At 38.4% G+C, this 18,418-nt stretch overlaps 1 pseudogene; it reads right to left on the bottom strand.

Annotated features, from left to right (window-relative positions):
• Positions 1-234: 234 nt before the first annotated feature.
• Positions 235-17,215, bottom strand: LOC135670971 (receptor-like protein kinase FERONIA; annotated as a pseudogene).
• Positions 17,216-18,418: the final 1,203 nt, after the last annotated feature.

Raw genomic sequence — 18,418 nt, 5'->3', positions numbered from 1 at the left:
AATGAAATAAGAGGAAAATAAAATCTAACACGGAATATAATTCTATTGTTAGTAGAGACGTATCCAAACACTCCAAGCAAAAGAAGCAACTGTTCTTGCAGCTCCGTAGGGTTTACATTACAAATCTCTATTGCTAATTGCAATAAAAATGACAATTCTAACATTATGGGAAGATCCACTTAACGTGTTATTTGAGTTTTTAATCTCTGACAAGGTGGCGCTAAGAGCCCGTCACTCAGATTCCTAACTAGCAGGACTCTGCCCTACTATGCTCGTTGTGGTGCTCGATTCCATCAATCGATCATCGGAGTCCTTATTTTCTATCCCGACAAACAACACAGTCTCATCGGAGATCCCTCCATCGATGCTGTCACTTTCCTCTGCTCTTTCCTGTAGTTGGAGAGCAAGCTCAAGGTTCCGAACCACATCAACCATGGAAGGTCGTTCCTTCCTAGTATCAGACAAAAATTTCACTGCAGTCTCTACAAACCACTTGAAACTCAGTGGAGCAATCTTATCCTTCGAGTAGGGATCAATGATCATGTCGAGCATGTCATTTTTTTTTTTTTTGGCAGTACAGTGCCCACTCCGACAAGCTCATCTTTTCATCTGTTAGAAAAAAATCTATTAAAATGAAATAATTTTTTTCCCTCTTTGTATATCAAAATGAGTTTCTCATTAAAATACTAACTTGATATTAAAATATAAATATCAACCAGCACAGCATAAACAATAGAGTAATAAATCAATCACATAGTGAGACCAAATCTTTTAACGTGAAAAACCCAATGTGGGAAAAACCATGGGACCATAGTCCACCTCAAACTTCCACTATCAATAGTAATGATAACAGGTTTACAGTAAATCTTCTCTAGAATTACTAGAAGATCACAATTACATCAAGAACATAGATCTCAGCTCAAAAATAGCATATCATCATCACATATGATGGATCTCCTCGTAAGAGAATTCTAGGTCTAAAAAAGTAGGTATAATAGGAAAGTACCTTAGAGAGGGTAAATTATAGATCAACACATTAGAATTGTAGAGTTTATCGTAAGGATTCTCCATATAAAATTTGGGTTAAAATTGATAACGTTTGGCCACTGATCGTCAAGCAGAAAACTTAAAATCCTAATCTTTCTTTCTTCTTTTTCTCTCTCTCTCTTTCCTCTCACTGTGCACTGTCGCCATTCACTGAACACACAAATCACTTCCCTCTCTCCTATTTTGCCATATCTCACATCTTTCTCTTTTAATCGCTGATTTGGGCTCAAAAAGCTTAATTGTCCAAGCCCACATATGGGCTGGACCCAACAATTCTCCCTCTCCAGCTCATATAGTGGGTTGTACCAAGCTCGCTCTTCGCCTATATGCTTTAAGCTTCTCCTTAGGCAAAGACTTTGTCAACATATCTGAACCATTTTCATTGGTATGCACTTTTTCCAACTGTAATTCTTTCATCTCAAGCACATCATGAATCCAGTGATATCTCACATCAATATGCTTGGATCTAGAATGATATGTTGAATTCTTGGAGAGGTGAATGACGCTTTGACTATCACAATAAACAGTATATCCTTCTTATTTCAAGCTCAATTCGTGTAGAAACTTTTTCATCCATAAAGCTTCCTTGCAGGCTTCAGTAATTGCTATGTATTCTACTTCTGTGGTTGATAGAGCAACACAATTCTGTAACTTAGATTGCCAAGAAACTGTTCCCCTTGCAAATGTCATCAAGGACCCCGAAGTGGACTTCCTGGAATCAGTATCACCTGCCATGTCTGCATCTGTGTAACCTTCTAACATAGGTTCATCATTGCCAAAACATAAACATAACCTGGAAGTACCTCTTAGATATCTTAATATCCATTTCACTGCTGCCCAATGTTCCTTTCCAGGATTAGAGAGAAATCGGCTAACAACTCTAACTACATGAGTTATATCTGGTCTAGTACAAACCATAGCATACATCAAACTGTCTACTGCAAATGAGTAAGGCACTCTAGACATTTCTTCTTTTTCTTTCTCACTTGTAGGACGTTGTTTCGAACTAAGCTTGAAATGACTTGCAAGTGGAGAACAAACTGCTTTGGGTTTACTCATATTGAATCTTTCAAGAACCTTTTCAATGTAAGTCTCCTGAGATAGCCAAATCTTCCTTTTCTTCCTATCACGAAGAATCTTTATGCCAAGTATTTGTTTCACCGATCCCAAGTCTTTCATGGCAAAAGACTTACTTAGCTCTCTTTTAAGCTTTTAAATTTTTCCAACATCATGGCCAACAATTAGCATATCATCAACATGTAATAGTAAAATAATAAAATCATCATTTGAAAATTTCTTCATAAATACACAATGATCAGATGTAGTTCTATCATACCCTTGGCTCATCATAAAGGAATCAAACTTCTTGTACCACTGTCTAGGTGCATGTTTGAGTCCATATAAGCTTTTCCTAAGCTTACACACTATATTTTCTTTTCCCTTGACTTTGAAACCTTCTGGTTGCTCCATATAAATTTTTTCTTCTAAGTTACCATGAAGAAATGCTATTTTAACATCAAGTTGTTCAACTTCTAAATTCAAGCGGGCAGCTAAACCAAGAACAACTCGGATAGAGGATATTTTCACAACTGAAGAAAATATTTCTTCAAAGTTAATACCTTTCTTCTAACTGAATCCTTTCACAACTAGTCGTGCCTTGTATCTTTATTGTGAGCTATTATTTTCATACTTCAATTTGTAAACTCACTTATTTTTTAGAGCTTTCTTCTCTTTAGGCAATTTTACCAAGTCATAGGTGTGGTTCTCAAGCAAGGATCTAATCTCTTCTTGCATGGCTTTAACCCACTCATTCTTATACTTATGTAGAATAGCTTCTTGGTAAGTTTCTAGCTCTCTCCCATCAGTAAGCATAATATACTCATGTGGAAGATATCTAGTAGATGGTTGTCGCTCTCTAATGGATCTTCTCAATGGAATCTCAACTGGTGGTGGAGATGCTTGTTCAGTTGGTTCAACATCATCAACTGTAGGAGTATCATCACTTGCATTCTCACCACGATCTTCTTGTTCATGTCTCCTATGATCATTATAAACTACAGGTAAAGGAATTGGACCCAAACTCCAAGGAACATAAACAGAGGTTTCTGGCTTCTTAACATTATCACTATCATCAAACAATTGGTCTTCAAGAAACATAATATCTCTACTTCTAATAATCTTCTTGTTCACTAGATCCCATAATCTGTATCCAAACTCTTCATGATCATATTCCAAGAAGATATATGCTTTTGCTTTATTATCAAGCTTGGACCTCTTATCTTTGGGAATATGAACAAATGCTTTACACCCAAAGACTCTCAAATGATTATAAGATATATTTTTTCTCACCATACTCTCTCTGGAACATCACTTTTAAGAGGAACTTATGGAGAAAGATTTATCAGGTCAACTATAGTTCTCATAGCCTCCCCCCAAAATGACTTCGGTAACTTGACGTGAGAAAGCATATATCTAATCCTTTCTTCAATAGTTCTATTCATCCTTTCTGCCACACCGTTCTGCTGAGGAGTTTTAGGAACTATTTTCTCAAACTTGATACCATGAAACCTGTAATAATTCTCAAAAGGACCCCTGTACTCGCCACCATTATTTGATTGAACACACTTTAGTTTTCTGCTAGTTTCTCTTTCAACACTAATATGAAACTCCTTGAAAACATCGAATACCTGATCTTTAGATTTCAAAGCAAAAGCCCACACTTTTCTAGAATGGTCATCAATAAAAATAACAAAATAAAGAGCATCTCCAAGAGTTCTAGTTTGCATAGTACAGACATCAGTATGAACTAAATCAATAACATCTGATCTTCTAGATGATGGATATGTATGAAATGCAACTCTATGTATTTTTTTAGCTAAGCAATGATCACAAGATTTAAGAGATGTACTTTGCAACTCTGGTAAGAACTGCTTTCTAGCAAGAGTTTGAAGTCCCTTCTCGCTGATATGACCAAGCCTCTTGTGCCAAAGATCTATACTTTCACCTTTTTGAATTGCATTAATCTCTCCTTTGTGTAGCTTAGCTTCCCTGATATAAAAAGAGTTAAACTTCTTTTCTCTTGCCACAATTAGAGAACCTTTAGTGAGTTTCCATTTACTTTCACCAAAATAATGTGCAAAGCCCTCATCATCAAGTCTACCTATAGATATCAAGTTAAGATGAATATCTAGAACATGCCTTATATCTTTGAGTATCAATTTGCTCCCAATACTAGTCTCTAAGCAAATATCTCTAATACCCACAATCTTAGATGTACTGCTATTTTCCATTCTGACATTACCAAAATCAATAGCAATGTAAGATCTGAAGAAATCACCATGAGAAGTAACATGAAATGAAGCACCAGAGTCAATTACCCAGTTACTACCCTGAGCTACAAGACTAACACAACCATCATCACAAACAATAGTGATATTGTCTTCAGTAGCAATCGTATTGATCTCTTTCTTATTTTTCTTCATTTCATTCTGTTCTCGCTTTTAAAACCTACACTCTTTCTTCATATGACCTGGCCTATTACAGTGAAAATATTTGATATCTCTTTTAGACTTGGATCTTCCTCTATAACCATGTGGATTTCTGCTATGACTTCTTCCATGTCTTTCTTGTTTTTCAATAACAAATGCCCCATAAAAAGATTCATCATGTTCTTTCCTTCTGGCATTTTCATTTAGTAAACTGTCTTTAACCATATCTATAGTTAGAGTCCCCTCTGGCGTGGAGTTACAAATTGTCACAACATACGTTTTCCAACTTTCTGGTAAAGAGCTGAGAAGTAATAATCATTGTATCTCATCATCTATATTCATTTTCATAGCAACCAGCTTATTTGCAAGACTTTGAAATAGGCTTATATGCTCAACAATATTACCACCATCTTTATGCTTCAAATTTACAAACCTTTTGAGGAGAGAAATTCTATTTTCCATTGTTTTTTTCGCAAAGAAATTTTCAAATCTTTGCTAAACAACATCAGTTCTGGTTTCATCTGAAATATACTCATGCAAATTTATATCCATCCATTTTCTAATATAGGCAATAGTTTTTCTATGTTGAACTTCTCATTCTTCATCGTCCATAGTAAAAGGTTTATCTTTAATCTTGATGGACTTATACAAATCTTTGCAATAAAGTAAATCTTCCATCATACGCCTCCAAGTGAAATAATTTGATGAGTTCAATTTAATCATACCATCTTACTGCTCCATTTCAATCACATAAGAAAAACTAGCATCAAATAACATGTTGCTCTGATACCACTTGTTGGGAAAAACCTATTAAAGTGAAATAATTCTTTTCCCTCTTTATGTATCAAAATACCAACTCGATATCAAAATGCAAATATCAACCAGTATAGCATAAATAATAGAACAATAAATCAATCACACACTAAGACCAAATATTTTAACGTGAAAAACCCAATGTGGGAAAAATCACGGGACTGTAGTCCACCTTAAACTTCCACTATCAATAGTAATGATAACAGGTTTATAGTAAATCTTCTCTAGAATAACTAGAGGATCACAATAACATCAAGAACATAGATCTTGGCTCAAGAATAACATATCATCATCACATAGGATTGATCTCCTCGTAAGAGAATTACAGGTCTCAAAAATTGGGTATAGCAAGAAAGTACCTTAGAGAAGGTAAACTGTATATCAACACTATTAGAATTATAGAGTTTACTACAAGGATTCTCCATATAAAATTTGGGCTAAAACTGATAATGTTTGGCTACTGATCATAAAACTCAAAATCCTAATCTTTCTCTCTCTATCTTTTCTCTCTCTTTTTCCTCTCACTGTGTGTTGTTACCGTTGTACGCACAAATCACTTCCCTCTCTCCTTGTCCTATCTTATATAATTCTCTTTTAATTGTTGATTTGGGCTCAGAAAGCTCAATTGTCCAAGCCCATATGGCTGGACCCAACGAAAGCATCGGTTAACAGTTGGGCAAGCACACAGAACCTCAAACAGCACGACCCCAAAAGAGTAAACATCAGATTTCTCTGTGAGCTGCATCATTCGAAAGTACTCTGGATCGAAGTAACCAAAGCTTCCCTTCACCATCGTGCTGACATGGGACTCGTCGGCAGGTCGGACCAATCTTCGAGAGCCCGAAATCTGAAACTTTTGCAAACCTTTTGTCATCTAACAGTATGTTTGTTGCCTTCACATCTCGATGTATGATGGTATGCTTGGCACCGGTGTGTAGGTAATGCAGACCACGTGCAGCCCTTATTAGTTTGGCAAGTCCCATAGTCCCACATTGGGAAAATCAAGATTGTTATCGCCTATTGGAACTATAAATAAGTGCCTGTACTTTGAAGTCAGATGCACCACAAGAAAACCTAAGTATTCACTTTGGTTTAAGTCCACACTCAGTTAAATAGGTGGACTTATAGTTTGGGTTTTTCTTGTTTAGTATTTTCGGGTGTTTTATGGCCTAGGAACATCTTCCTAAGGCATTTGTAATAGTCCCTTTTCATAGTAGTGATTTGCTCCTCTTTCGTCCGTGCATGTAGGTCAAAGTTAATTGACCGAACCACGTAAATCTGGTGTTCTTGTCGCTTTTATCTTTTTGTTTTATTGTCTTTGTTGTGTTGCCAAAATTACCTTGTGGTAAATTTCCTGGGGCTAGCTCTAACAAACTGGTATCAGAGCTTGGTTTCGGGATCTTTTGGCAACAATGACAATAACAAAGATCGTTGTCGAGAAATTCGATAGAAATGTCAACTTCGGCATGTGGTAACTCAAGATGGAGGCCATTCTGGTTCAAGACGGAGTTGATTTGGCACTTCAGGGTGCTGAGAACATTCCAGATGGTACGTCAAAGGAAGATCTTGCGGGTATGGATAAGAAGGCCCGATCTAGCATCATTCTAAATCTCTCTGACGAGGTTTTACTGGAGGTAGCTATGGAGACTACGGCTAAGAGCATGTGGGACAAGCTTAAAGCCTTGTACATGAAGAGGACAGTGGAGAATCATCTCTACTTGAAGCAGAGTCTGTATATGCTTCGGATGACTGAAGGTACATCTATACTCTCACATCTTGATAAGTTTGATTCTTTGGTTATGGATTTGGAGAATATAGATGCAAAAATTGATAATGAAGATAAGGCTTTGTTACTCTTGTGTTCTCTTCCCCAATCTTTTAAACATTTCCGTGATACTTTGATTTATGGAAAAGAAACAGTTTTGTATCAAGAAATTAAATCTGCACTGAAATCTAAGGAGCAGATAGACAGGAATATCACTGGGGAAAGTAGAGGGAATCAGGCTGAAGGTTTGGTTGTTAGGGGGAGAATGGATAAAAGAGAATTTGACAGTAGTAGATCTAAATCTAGATCTAAATCCAGACATAGAAATTTGGAATGCAGATATTATCATAAAATGGGGCACATTAAGACTGATTGCTTTAAATTAAAAAATAAATTAAAGCAAAAGGGAAAACTTGTTGAGAAAACTACTGTGTCCGCTGAAGCTAGTGTAGCATCTGATGAGAATGTTGAAAATATTTTCTTTGCTACTGATAACAGGACGATGTCTAAAAATGAATGGATTTTAGATTCGGGTTGTTCTTATCACATGTGTCCCAATAGGGATTTGTTTTCCACATATGAATCTTGTAATGGTGAAATTGTTTTGATGGGCAATAATGCTGCATGTGATGTTGTTGGTAGAGGCACAATCCAAATTAAAATGCATGATGGTATTGTGAGGACGCTCACTAATGTTAGACATGTTCCTAATTTAAAAAAGAATCTCATCTCTTTAGGCACCCTAGAGGCCCTTGAGTGTAAATACACAACTGAAGGTGGAGTTATGAAAGTTTCTAGAAGTGCTCTTGTTGTTATGAAAGCTTGTAGGTCTGGTAGCTTGTATATTCTGCAGGGAACTACTATCACAGGTTCGGTTGCAGTTTCATCATCATCATTGTCTGATTCTGACATCACCAAATTATGGCATATGCGTTTGGGTCATATGAGCGAAAAATGTTTGAGCATATTGAGCAAAAGGGGTCTACTTTGCGGACAGAGTACTGGGCCACTTGATTTTTGTGAACACTGCATTTTTGGAAAGCAGAAAAGAGTCAGCTTCACTTCTCCGGCAGTTCACAAAACGAAATGTACTCTTGATTATATCCATTCAGACCTTTGGTGTCCGGCTCATGTTCAGTCTAAGGGTGGTACTAGGTATATGTTGACTTTCATTGACGATTATTCCAGGAAAGTTTGGGTTTATTTTTTGAAGCATAAAAATGATGTTTTTCTAACCTTTAAATAATGGAAGGCTTTGATTGAGAAACAAACAGGTAAACAGATTAAGCGGCTTCGAACAGATAATGGCATGGAATTTTGTGAAGGTGACTTTGAAGAATTCTGCAAAAATGAAGGAATTGCTCGGCATCGCACTGTTAGGATGACGCCTCAACAAAATGGTGTGGCCGAACGTATAAATAGAACACTCTTGGAGAGAGCAAGGTGTATGATCTCAAATGTAGGGTTGACAAAGGACTTTTGGGCAGAGGCGATTAATATGGCCTGTTACGTTGTCAATCGCGCTCCTTCTACGACACTTAACTTTAAAACTCCGGAGGAAGTTTGGTCAGGTACTCCTACTGATTACCCTGATTTAAAAATTTTTGGGTGTCCAGCATACATGCATATAAATGAAGGAAAATTAGAGCCTCGAGCAAAAAAATGCATTTTCCTTGGGTATGCTTCTGGGGCGAAAGGATACAGATTATGGTGTTCTGATCCCAAATCCCCAAAATTTGTAATCAGTAGAGATGTTACTTTTGATGAATTATCTATGTTATCTTCTAAAGAGGATTCTACTAGTTGTACAAATGATAGTGCGCAGAAGCAGGTGGAGCTTGAGATTGGTAGTTCAGATTCCTTTAAGTCGAACTCTTCTACTCAAAGAATACCAGTACATGGTCCCAAGTCTACTGACGCAGATGATCTAGAGGAAGACCAATATTCCATAGCCAAGGATAGACCACGGAGAGATATTCGACCACCATAAAGATATGTAAATTTGGTTGCATATGCTTTGTCTGTTGCAAAAGAGACAAGTGAAGTTGGTGAGCCTACTTCCTACTCAGATGCAGTTTCTTGTGATAATTCCGCTAAGTGGTTGATTGCGATAAATGAATAAATTGAATCTCTCCATCGGAATAGAACTTGGGATCTTGTGAAGCCGCCTTCGGGTAAGAAAATTGTTGGATGCAAATGGGTCTTCAAAAGGAAGGAAGGTATTCCACGGGTTGAAGATGCAAGGTACAAAGCACGATTGGTTGCAAAGGGCTATAGTCAGGTACATGGTGTTGATTTTAATGACGTATTTTCACCTGTTGTTAAACATAGCTCTATTCGTGCTTTGCTTGCTTTAGTTGCCATGTATGATTTGGAATTGGAGCAACTTGATGTCAAGACAGCTTTCTTACATGGTGAACTTGAAGAACAAATTTATATGGAGCAACCTCATGGATTTGAAGTTGATGGAAAGGAAGACCATGTTTACTTATTAAAGAAATCTTTGTATGGATTGAAGCAGTGTCCAAGACAGTGGTATAAGAGGTTTGATTCTTTTATGTTGGGTCATGGTTACACGAGGAGCATGTAAGATAGTTGTGTTTACTTCCGGAAGTTAACTGATGGCTCTTTTGTATATTTGTTGCTTTATGTTGATGACATGCTTATTGCAGCTAAGAATTTGTCAGAAATTCACACTTTGAAAATGCAACTGAGTAGTGAATTTGAAATGAAAGATTTGGGAGCAGCTAAGAAAATTCTTGGCATGGAGATCAAAAGAGATCGAGGAGTTGGAAAATTATTTCTGACTCAAAAAAATTACCTCAAGAAAGTCTTGGAGAGGTATGGCATGAAAAATGCTAAGCCAGTTAGTACTCCTCTTGCTAGCCATTTTCGGCTATCTACTGCTCAATCACCACAGTCAGTTGAAGAGGAAGAATATATGGTGAAAGTTCCATATTCTAGTGCCATCGGCAGTATTATGTATGCAATGGTTTATACTCATCCAGATATTTCACAAGTAGTTAGTGTGGTTAGTAGATATATGTCTCACCCGGGTAAAACACATTGGCAGGCTGTGAAGTGGATTCTCAGATACTTGCAAAGGACTTCAGATGCTTGTTTGGAATTTGGGAAAAATCGTGACACTTTGGTTGGTTACGTCGACTCTGATTATGCTGCGGATCTTGATAAACGAAGATCTTTGACAGGCTATGTATTTTGCGTTGGTGGTTGTGCAGTTAGTTGGAAAGCTTCCTTACAACCTGTCGTAGCTTTATCTACTACAGAGGCAGAATATATGGTAGTGACAGAGGCGATCAAAGAAGTTTTATGGTTAAGAGGTTTGTTCAGTGAATTATGTCTATATCAAGGTGTTACTACAATTTACTATGATAGTCAAAGTGCTATTCATTTGACTAAAGACCAGATGTATCATGAGAGGACGAAACATATTGATGTGAAGTTTCATTTTATTCGAGATATCATTGCTGAGAGAAAAGTCCTTGTTCAGAAAATTCATACGAAGGACAATTCAGCTGATATGCTTACGAAGCCTCTTCCAGTTTACAAGTTCAAGTAGTGCTTGGACTTGGTTGGTGTTCATTGTTGGTGATTGCCCGTTGGGGCTTTTATGAAAAAGATGGAGCAAGTTTTGTTGGGACATGTCAAGGTGGAGATTTGTTAGTTTGGCAAGTCCCATAGTCCCACATCGAGAAAATCAGGATTGTTATCTCCTATTGGAACTATAAATAAGGGCCTGGACTTTGAAGTCAGATGCACCACAAGAAAACCTAAGTATTCACTTTGGTTTAAGTCTACACTCAGTTAAATAGGTGGACTTATAGTTTGAGTTTTTCTTGTTTAGTATTTTCGGGTGTTTTATGGCCTAGGAACATCTTAAGGCATTTGTAATAATCCCTTTTCATAGTAGTGATTTGCTCGTGTCTTTGTTGTGTTGCCAAAATTACCTTGTGGTAAATTTCCTGGGGCTAGCTCTAACAGCCCCGATACAGATCTCAAGCCGCAGTTTCCATGGTAGGGCCATGTAATCGTAGACTAGGATCATCTCACAGCTCTCCTCACAGTAACCGATCAAAGAGACAAGGTGGTTGTGTCGGAGCTTGGAAAGCATCTCAATCTCAGTCTGGAATTGATGGACACCTTGCTCGGACATCGGGTTAGCACGCTTGATGGCTACCTTTGTGATCCCACCATCTATCTCCCCACGGTAGACCTTTCCGAACCCACCAACTCCAAGAAGAAGGGACTCATCGAAGTCATTTGTGGCATCTTTTATCTCTGCAATGGAGAAGTAGCGGCAGAGGTTGGACTCAGCCGACGCAGCTGAACGTGTGTTGCCATAGAGGGAGAGAGGCGACAAACCATAATGCCCATTGCTTGTAACTGCACCCTTCCCTTCCTTCATCATCTTCTTCTTCTGTCATTTGCACATTCCAATGAGGCAAAAACCAGCGAGCAAAACAGCAAAACCTCCGACCACGCCACCAAAAATAACAGGAACTTCACTCTTATGTTTCGCACTCCCCTTCCTGAGATCTCCAGGATCAACGTAGAGCTGCGAGCGTGCTCCTGGATTAAGACCAGCCAGGCTGTTATTACTGTTCTGCAGCTTGAACACCTCAAGCCCATTCAAGATGGCATCATAATACTCTGGGTTGGAGAGTGTATCTGGATGAAGCGCAACCCACGGATCCATCTGCCCTCTTCCCATTGTCATCACCACATAGTCCCTGTAAACAGGGATACCGATACCGCCACTCCAACCTATGACATCAGCTTCTTCAGTTGCAGTCTGGTTATCAAGGTAGATGTCAAAGACTCTCTGGTTTACCTTGACTATCGGATACTGGATCTTTTCTGTAGCCGGACAAGGTAATAGAAGCCAGCTTCCACGGGGGGAATCCAGGTTAAATTGTAGTTCAAGTTCACCTGTGCTTTGGACCCATTGATCTTGCTGTGGAGTAGACATCTGGTTGTGCAATGTAATTTGGAACACTGGTCGGGTATATGATGGTTGCTAGAGCTGGTCCAGAAAATTTACCAAAAGTAATTTGATAACCCAATAAAAAAAATAAAGTAGAAAAATAAGAGAGATAAGGACACCAGATTTACGTGGTTCGATCAATTGACCTACGCGGACGGAGAAAAAGCAAAACTCTACTATAAAAGGGACAATTACAAATACCTTAGGAAAATATTCCTAAGCCATAAAACACCTGAAACTACTAAACAAGAAAAACTCAAACTATAAGCCTAAACTATTTTAAGACTTAATAGAAATTAAACTCAAAGCAAATAATTAGATTTTTCTTGTGGTGCATTTGGCTTCAAAGCTTAGACCCTTATTTATAGTTGTAATAGGAGATAACAAGCTTGATTTTCTCAATGTGGGACTATATGGGACTTGCCAAACTGACAAATCTCCACCTTGACATATCCCAACATTGACAATTAATAAAACTTGCTCCACCTTCTTCACAAAAGCCCCAACGGGCAATCACCAACAATGAACACCAACCAAGTCTAAGTACTGCTTGAACTTGTAAACCAGAAGAGGCTTTGTAAACATATCAATTGGATTGTCCTTCGTATGAACTTTTTGAACAAGGACCTTTCCCTCAGCAATGATATCCCGAATAAAATGAAACTTCACATCGATGTGTTTCGTCCTCTCATGATACATCTGGTCTTTAGTCAAATGAATAGCACTTTGACTATCACAGTAAATTGTAGTAACACCTTGATGCAGATATAATTCACCGAACAAACCTCTTAACCATAAAACTTCTTTGATCGCCTCTATCACTACCATATATTCTGTCTCTGTAGTAGATAAAGCCACGATAGGTTGTAAGAAAGCTTTCTAACTAACTACATAACCGCCAATGCAAAAAACATAGTCTATCAAAGATATTCGTTTATCAAGATCCGCAGTATAATCAGAGTCGACGAAACCAACCAAAGTATTACGATTTTTCTCAAACTACAAACAAGCATCTGAAGTCCCTTGCAAGTATCTGAGAATCCACTTCACAGCATACCAATGTGTTTTACCCGAGCGAGACATATATCTGCTAACCACACTGACTGCTTGTGAAATAACTGGACGAGTATAAACCATTGCATATATAATACTGCCGATGGAACTGGAATATGGAACTTGTACCATATATTCTTCCTCTTCAACTGACTATGGTGACTGAGCAGCAGATAGTCGAAAATGGCTAGCAAGAGGAGTACTCACTGGCTTAGTGTTTTTCATATCAAACCTCTCCAAGATTTTCTCGAGATAATTTTTCTAGGTCAGAAATAATTTGTTAACTCCTTGTTCGCTTTTGATCTCCATGCCAAGAATTTTCTTAGCTGCTCCCAAATCTTGCATTTCAAATTTACTACTCAGCTGCATTTTCAAAGTGTGAATTTCTGACAAATTCTTAGCTGCAATAAGTATGTCATCAACATAAAGCAACAAATACATCAAAGAGCCATCAGTTAACTTCCGAAAGTAGACACAGCCATCATACATGCTCCTCATGTAACCATGACCTAACATAAAAGAATCAAACCTCTTATACCATTGTCTTGGAGACTACTTCAATCTGTACAAGGATTTCTTTAACAAGCAAACACGGTCTTTCTTACCATCAACTTCAAATCCATAAGGTTGCTCCATGTAAATTTGTTCTTCAAGTTCACCATGTAAGAAAACTGTCTTGACATCAAGTTGCTCCAATTCCAAATCATATATGGCAATTGACTATAGTCATTTGCAACCAATTGTGCTTTGTACCTTGTAGGTTCAACCCCTGGAATACCTTCCTTCCTTTTGAAGACCCATTTGCATCCAACAATTTTCTTACCCGAAGGCGGCTTCACAAGATCCCAAGTTCTATTCTAATGGAGAGATTCAATTTCTTCATTCATCGCAATCAACCACTTAAAGAAATTATCACAAGAAACTGCATCTAAGTAGGTAGTAGGCTCACCAACTTCACTTGTTTCTTCTGCAACAAACAAAACATATGTAACCAAATTTGCATATCTTTGTGGTGGTCGAATATCTCTACGTGGTCTATCCTTAGCTATGGAATATTGCTCTTCCTCTAGATCATCTTCGTCAGTAGACTCGGGACCATCTACTGGCATTCTTTGAGTAGAAGAGTTCGACTAAAAAGAATCAGAACTATCAATCTCAAGCTCCACCTGCTTCTGCGCACTATCATTTGTACAACTAGTATATTCCTCTTTGGAAGATAACATAGATAATTCATCAAAAATAACATCTCTACTAATTATAAATTTTGGGGATTTGGGATCAGAACATCATAATCTATATCCTTTCACCCTAGAAGCATACCCAAGGAAAATATACTTTTTAGCTCGAGGTTCTAATTTTCCTTTATTTACATGAATGTATGCTGGACACCCAAAAATTTTTAAGTCAAAGTAATCAGCAGGAGTACCTGACCAAACTTCCTATAGAGTTCTAATATTAAGTGCTATAGAAGGAGCGTAGTTGACAACGTAATAGGCCATATTAATCGTCTCTACCCAAAAGTCCTTTGTCAACCCTACATTTGAGATCATACACCTTGCTCTCTCCAAGAGTGTTTTGTTCATATGTTCGGCCACACCATTTTGCTGAGGCATCATCCTAACAGTGCGATGCCGAACAATTCATTCATTTTTGCAGAATTCATCAAAGTCAAATTCACAAAATTTCATGCCATTATCTGTTTGAAGCTGCTTAATCTGTTTACATGTTTGCTTCTTAATAAAAGCCTTCTATTGTTTAAAGGTTAGAAAAATATTATTTTTATGCTTCAGAAAATAAATCCAAACTTTCCTAAAATAATCGTCAATGAAAGTCAACATATACTTGGCACCACCCTTAGACTGAACACGAGCTGGACCCCAAAGGTCTGAATGAATTTAGTCAAGAGTACCTTTCGTTTTGTGAATTATCAGATAATTGAAGCTGACTCTTTTCTGCTTTCCAAAAATGCAATGTTCACAGAAATCCAGTGGCCTAGTACTTTGTCCGCAAAGAAGACTCCTTTTGCTTAATATGCTCAAACCTTTTTCGCTCATATAACCCAAACGCATATGACATAATTTGGTGATGTCAGAATCAGACAATGATGATGATGAAACTACAATCGAACCTATGGCAGTAGTTCCCTGCAAAATATATAAGCTACCAGACCTACAAGCTTTCATAACAATAAGGGCACTTCTAGAAACTTTCATAACTCCACCTTTAGTTGCGTATTTACACCCAAAAGCCTCTAGGGTGCCTAAAGAGATGAGATTCTTTTTTAAATCATGAACATGTCTAACATTAGTGAGCATCCTCACAATACTATCATGTATTTTAATTCAGATTGTGCTTCTACCAACAACATCACACGTGGTATTATTGTCTATCAAAACAATTCCACTATTACAAGATTCATATATAGAAAACAAATCTTTATTGGGACACATGTGATAAGAACAACCCGAATCTAAAATCCATTCATTTTTAGACCTCATCCTGTCATCAGTAGCAAAGAAAATATTTCCAACATTCTCATCAGTTGCTACACTAGCTTCAGCGGACTAAGTAGTTTTCTCAACAATTTTTTCCTTTTGCTTTAATTTATTTTTCAATTTAAAGCAATCAGTCTTAATGTGCCCCATTTTATGACAATATCTGTACTCCAAATTTCTATGTCTGGATTTAAATCTCGATTTAGATCTACTACTATCAAATTCCCTTTTATCCGTTCTACCCCTGATAACCAGACTCTTAGTCTGATTCTCTCTACTTTCCTTAGTGATATCCCTGTCTATCTGCTCCTTAGATTTTAGTGCAGATTTAATTTCTTGATACAAAATTATTTCTTTTCCATAAATCATAGTATCACGAAAATACTTAAAGGATTAGGGAAGAGAACACAAAAGTAATAGGGCCTTATCCTCATCATCAATTTTCGCATCTATATTCTCTAAATCCATAATTAATGAATCAAATTTATCAAGATGTGAGAGTATAGATGTACCTTCAATCATCCGAAGCATACATAAACTCTGCTTCAAGTAGAGATGATTCTCCATTGTCCTCTTCATATATAAGGCTTTAAGCTTATCCCACATGCTCTTAGTCGTAGTCTCCGTAGCTACCTCCCGTAAAACCTCGTCAGCGAGATTTAGAATAATGTTTGATCGGGCCTTCGTATCCATACCCATAAAATCTTTCTTTGACGTATCATCTAGAAATAGCTATCAAGAGCTCACAATCTAAATGAACTATGCAATTACATTTCATACATTTCATAGTTTCTTCTATAATTTCTATCTTTCTATCTTCTTCGTTTAATTATTTACATGGTATCAGAGCTGCTTGCCTAGAGCAAGCCCTCTTCTCGTTGTTTGACTCCTTACACAACCTCGTCAGCAGAGGTGCTCGACGCCGACGTTGTTTACCTTGTTTCGCTGTGTTCTCCTACATGAGCTGGAAGCCGCCTGTCATTTTCTCTACCTCGGCGCACCTCGGCAACATTAATCTAAAGCAATAAAGCAGTCACCTCCCGTCACAGCCCCATGACCGCTTCCCGACCGAAGTCCACTGCCTCCCCTTGGGTCGCAGTCGTAGCCACTCGACCATCCCTCTCGCGGTGATGTCTCCGCCCCTCAGCTGCAACCATTCACTACGGCCTACTGCAGCACTTGCGGCTGCTAGTCTCAGATCACACCCATCGCAGCAGCATAGATTGAGATGACGGTGGTGTCGTCGCTGCTGCCGTCTTTGTCGCTACGCCCACTGCATCGACACTTCTTCCATGGGCAACACTCCAAAAGGAAGCATACTCGCGGCCTTTCTTTCTACCACCGGCTGCTGCTCCCTTGCCAACCGAAGTCTTCCGCTGAAAACTCCGCCGCTCTTCCAGCCACCAAACTCCAACACTGCATTACTGCAACTATCTCTAACCTTGCAGATTTCTCCAGCATTGCTGCAGAAATCTCTCCTACATCGCTGCAGAAATCGTTGCAAGCTGTAGAGATTTCTCCTGCCTCGCTGCAACAATCTCTCCTGCATCGCTGCGAAATCTCTCCTGCATTCTGCATTGCTGCAGAAATTACTGCAACCTTCTCCAGCATCGATGCAGCTTTTTGCTACTAACAACAACAGCCAAGATCTCCCCAACTACATGATGAGATATCGTAAATCTGTTAAGGAAAATCCTCCTATGTTGAGGAAAATTCTCCCTTCCAAACATATAAAAATATGGAGTATTGTATATTGTTTCAATCAATGCAATCTTCTTCTTTATATTTCATTTCTATCATAGTATCAGAGCTATCGCCGTGAAGGCCACCACTGAATCTCGGCTCCTTCTGTGGACCGCAACTCCATCTTAGTCACTCTCCAGCATCGGTGCAGCCTTCTCTAGCATCAGTGCAGCCTTCTCCAGCATCGGTGCAGCCTTCTGCTACTAACACTACTACAACCGTGTCTCAACGCTTAGAAGAGGGAACACCCTTAAAGCCCTCAAATCCCAACCACCAAGCTCTACTAGTACCTAAGTTACCTCCTAGCCCTATGGGGTCCAGACCAAACCCCCCTTATCCCTATCAAGGTGGTAACTTTCATAATCCTCAACCGTCGCGTCCTGACTTCACAAGCCACCAACGAGTCATTTGCCAACTGTGTGATAAAGTTGGACACTCCGCGAAAGTCTGTTGGTCTCACCCCAGATTCCCTGCTCCATCACAGTGGCCTTAGGCGAATTTCATGGCTACTCCAACTACTACCCAACCTAATTGGATTGTGGTTTCGAACGCCTCTCATCATATCATCTTTGATCTTCAGAACTTATCCATCCATAACAACTATGACGGAAATGAAGATATCATCATTGGTGACGGTAAAAGAATTCCTATTACTCATTCTGGTTCCTCAACGCTTAGTTTACTTACCACAACTTTTACACTCGATGATGTTCTGTGTGTACCTAACATTAAAAGAAACATCATTTTCATTTCTTAATTCTATAAACAAAATAATACCTCGATTGAATTCTTTCATAACTCTTTTCTTATCAAGGATTTAAGCATGGGGGCATCTTTAGTCTAGGGCCAGAACAAAGACAACATTTATAAGTGGCCATCCGCTTCGCAAATAACCCTTCCTACTGCTCACTCTTCAATCGCAAATCCGATTGATATATGGCATCATCGTCTTGGTCATCTCTCTTCTTTTATCCAGCAAAAATTACTTTCTTATTTTTCTCTTCCTACC

The sequence above is a fragment of the Musa acuminata genome, unplaced genomic scaffold (genome assembly GCF_036884655.1).
Source record: "Musa acuminata AAA Group cultivar baxijiao unplaced genomic scaffold, Cavendish_Baxijiao_AAA HiC_scaffold_1137, whole genome shotgun sequence".
NCBI classification, from domain to species: Eukaryota; Viridiplantae; Streptophyta; class Magnoliopsida; order Zingiberales; family Musaceae; genus Musa; species Musa acuminata.
This window is presented reverse-complemented; position numbering and strand designations above follow the sequence as displayed.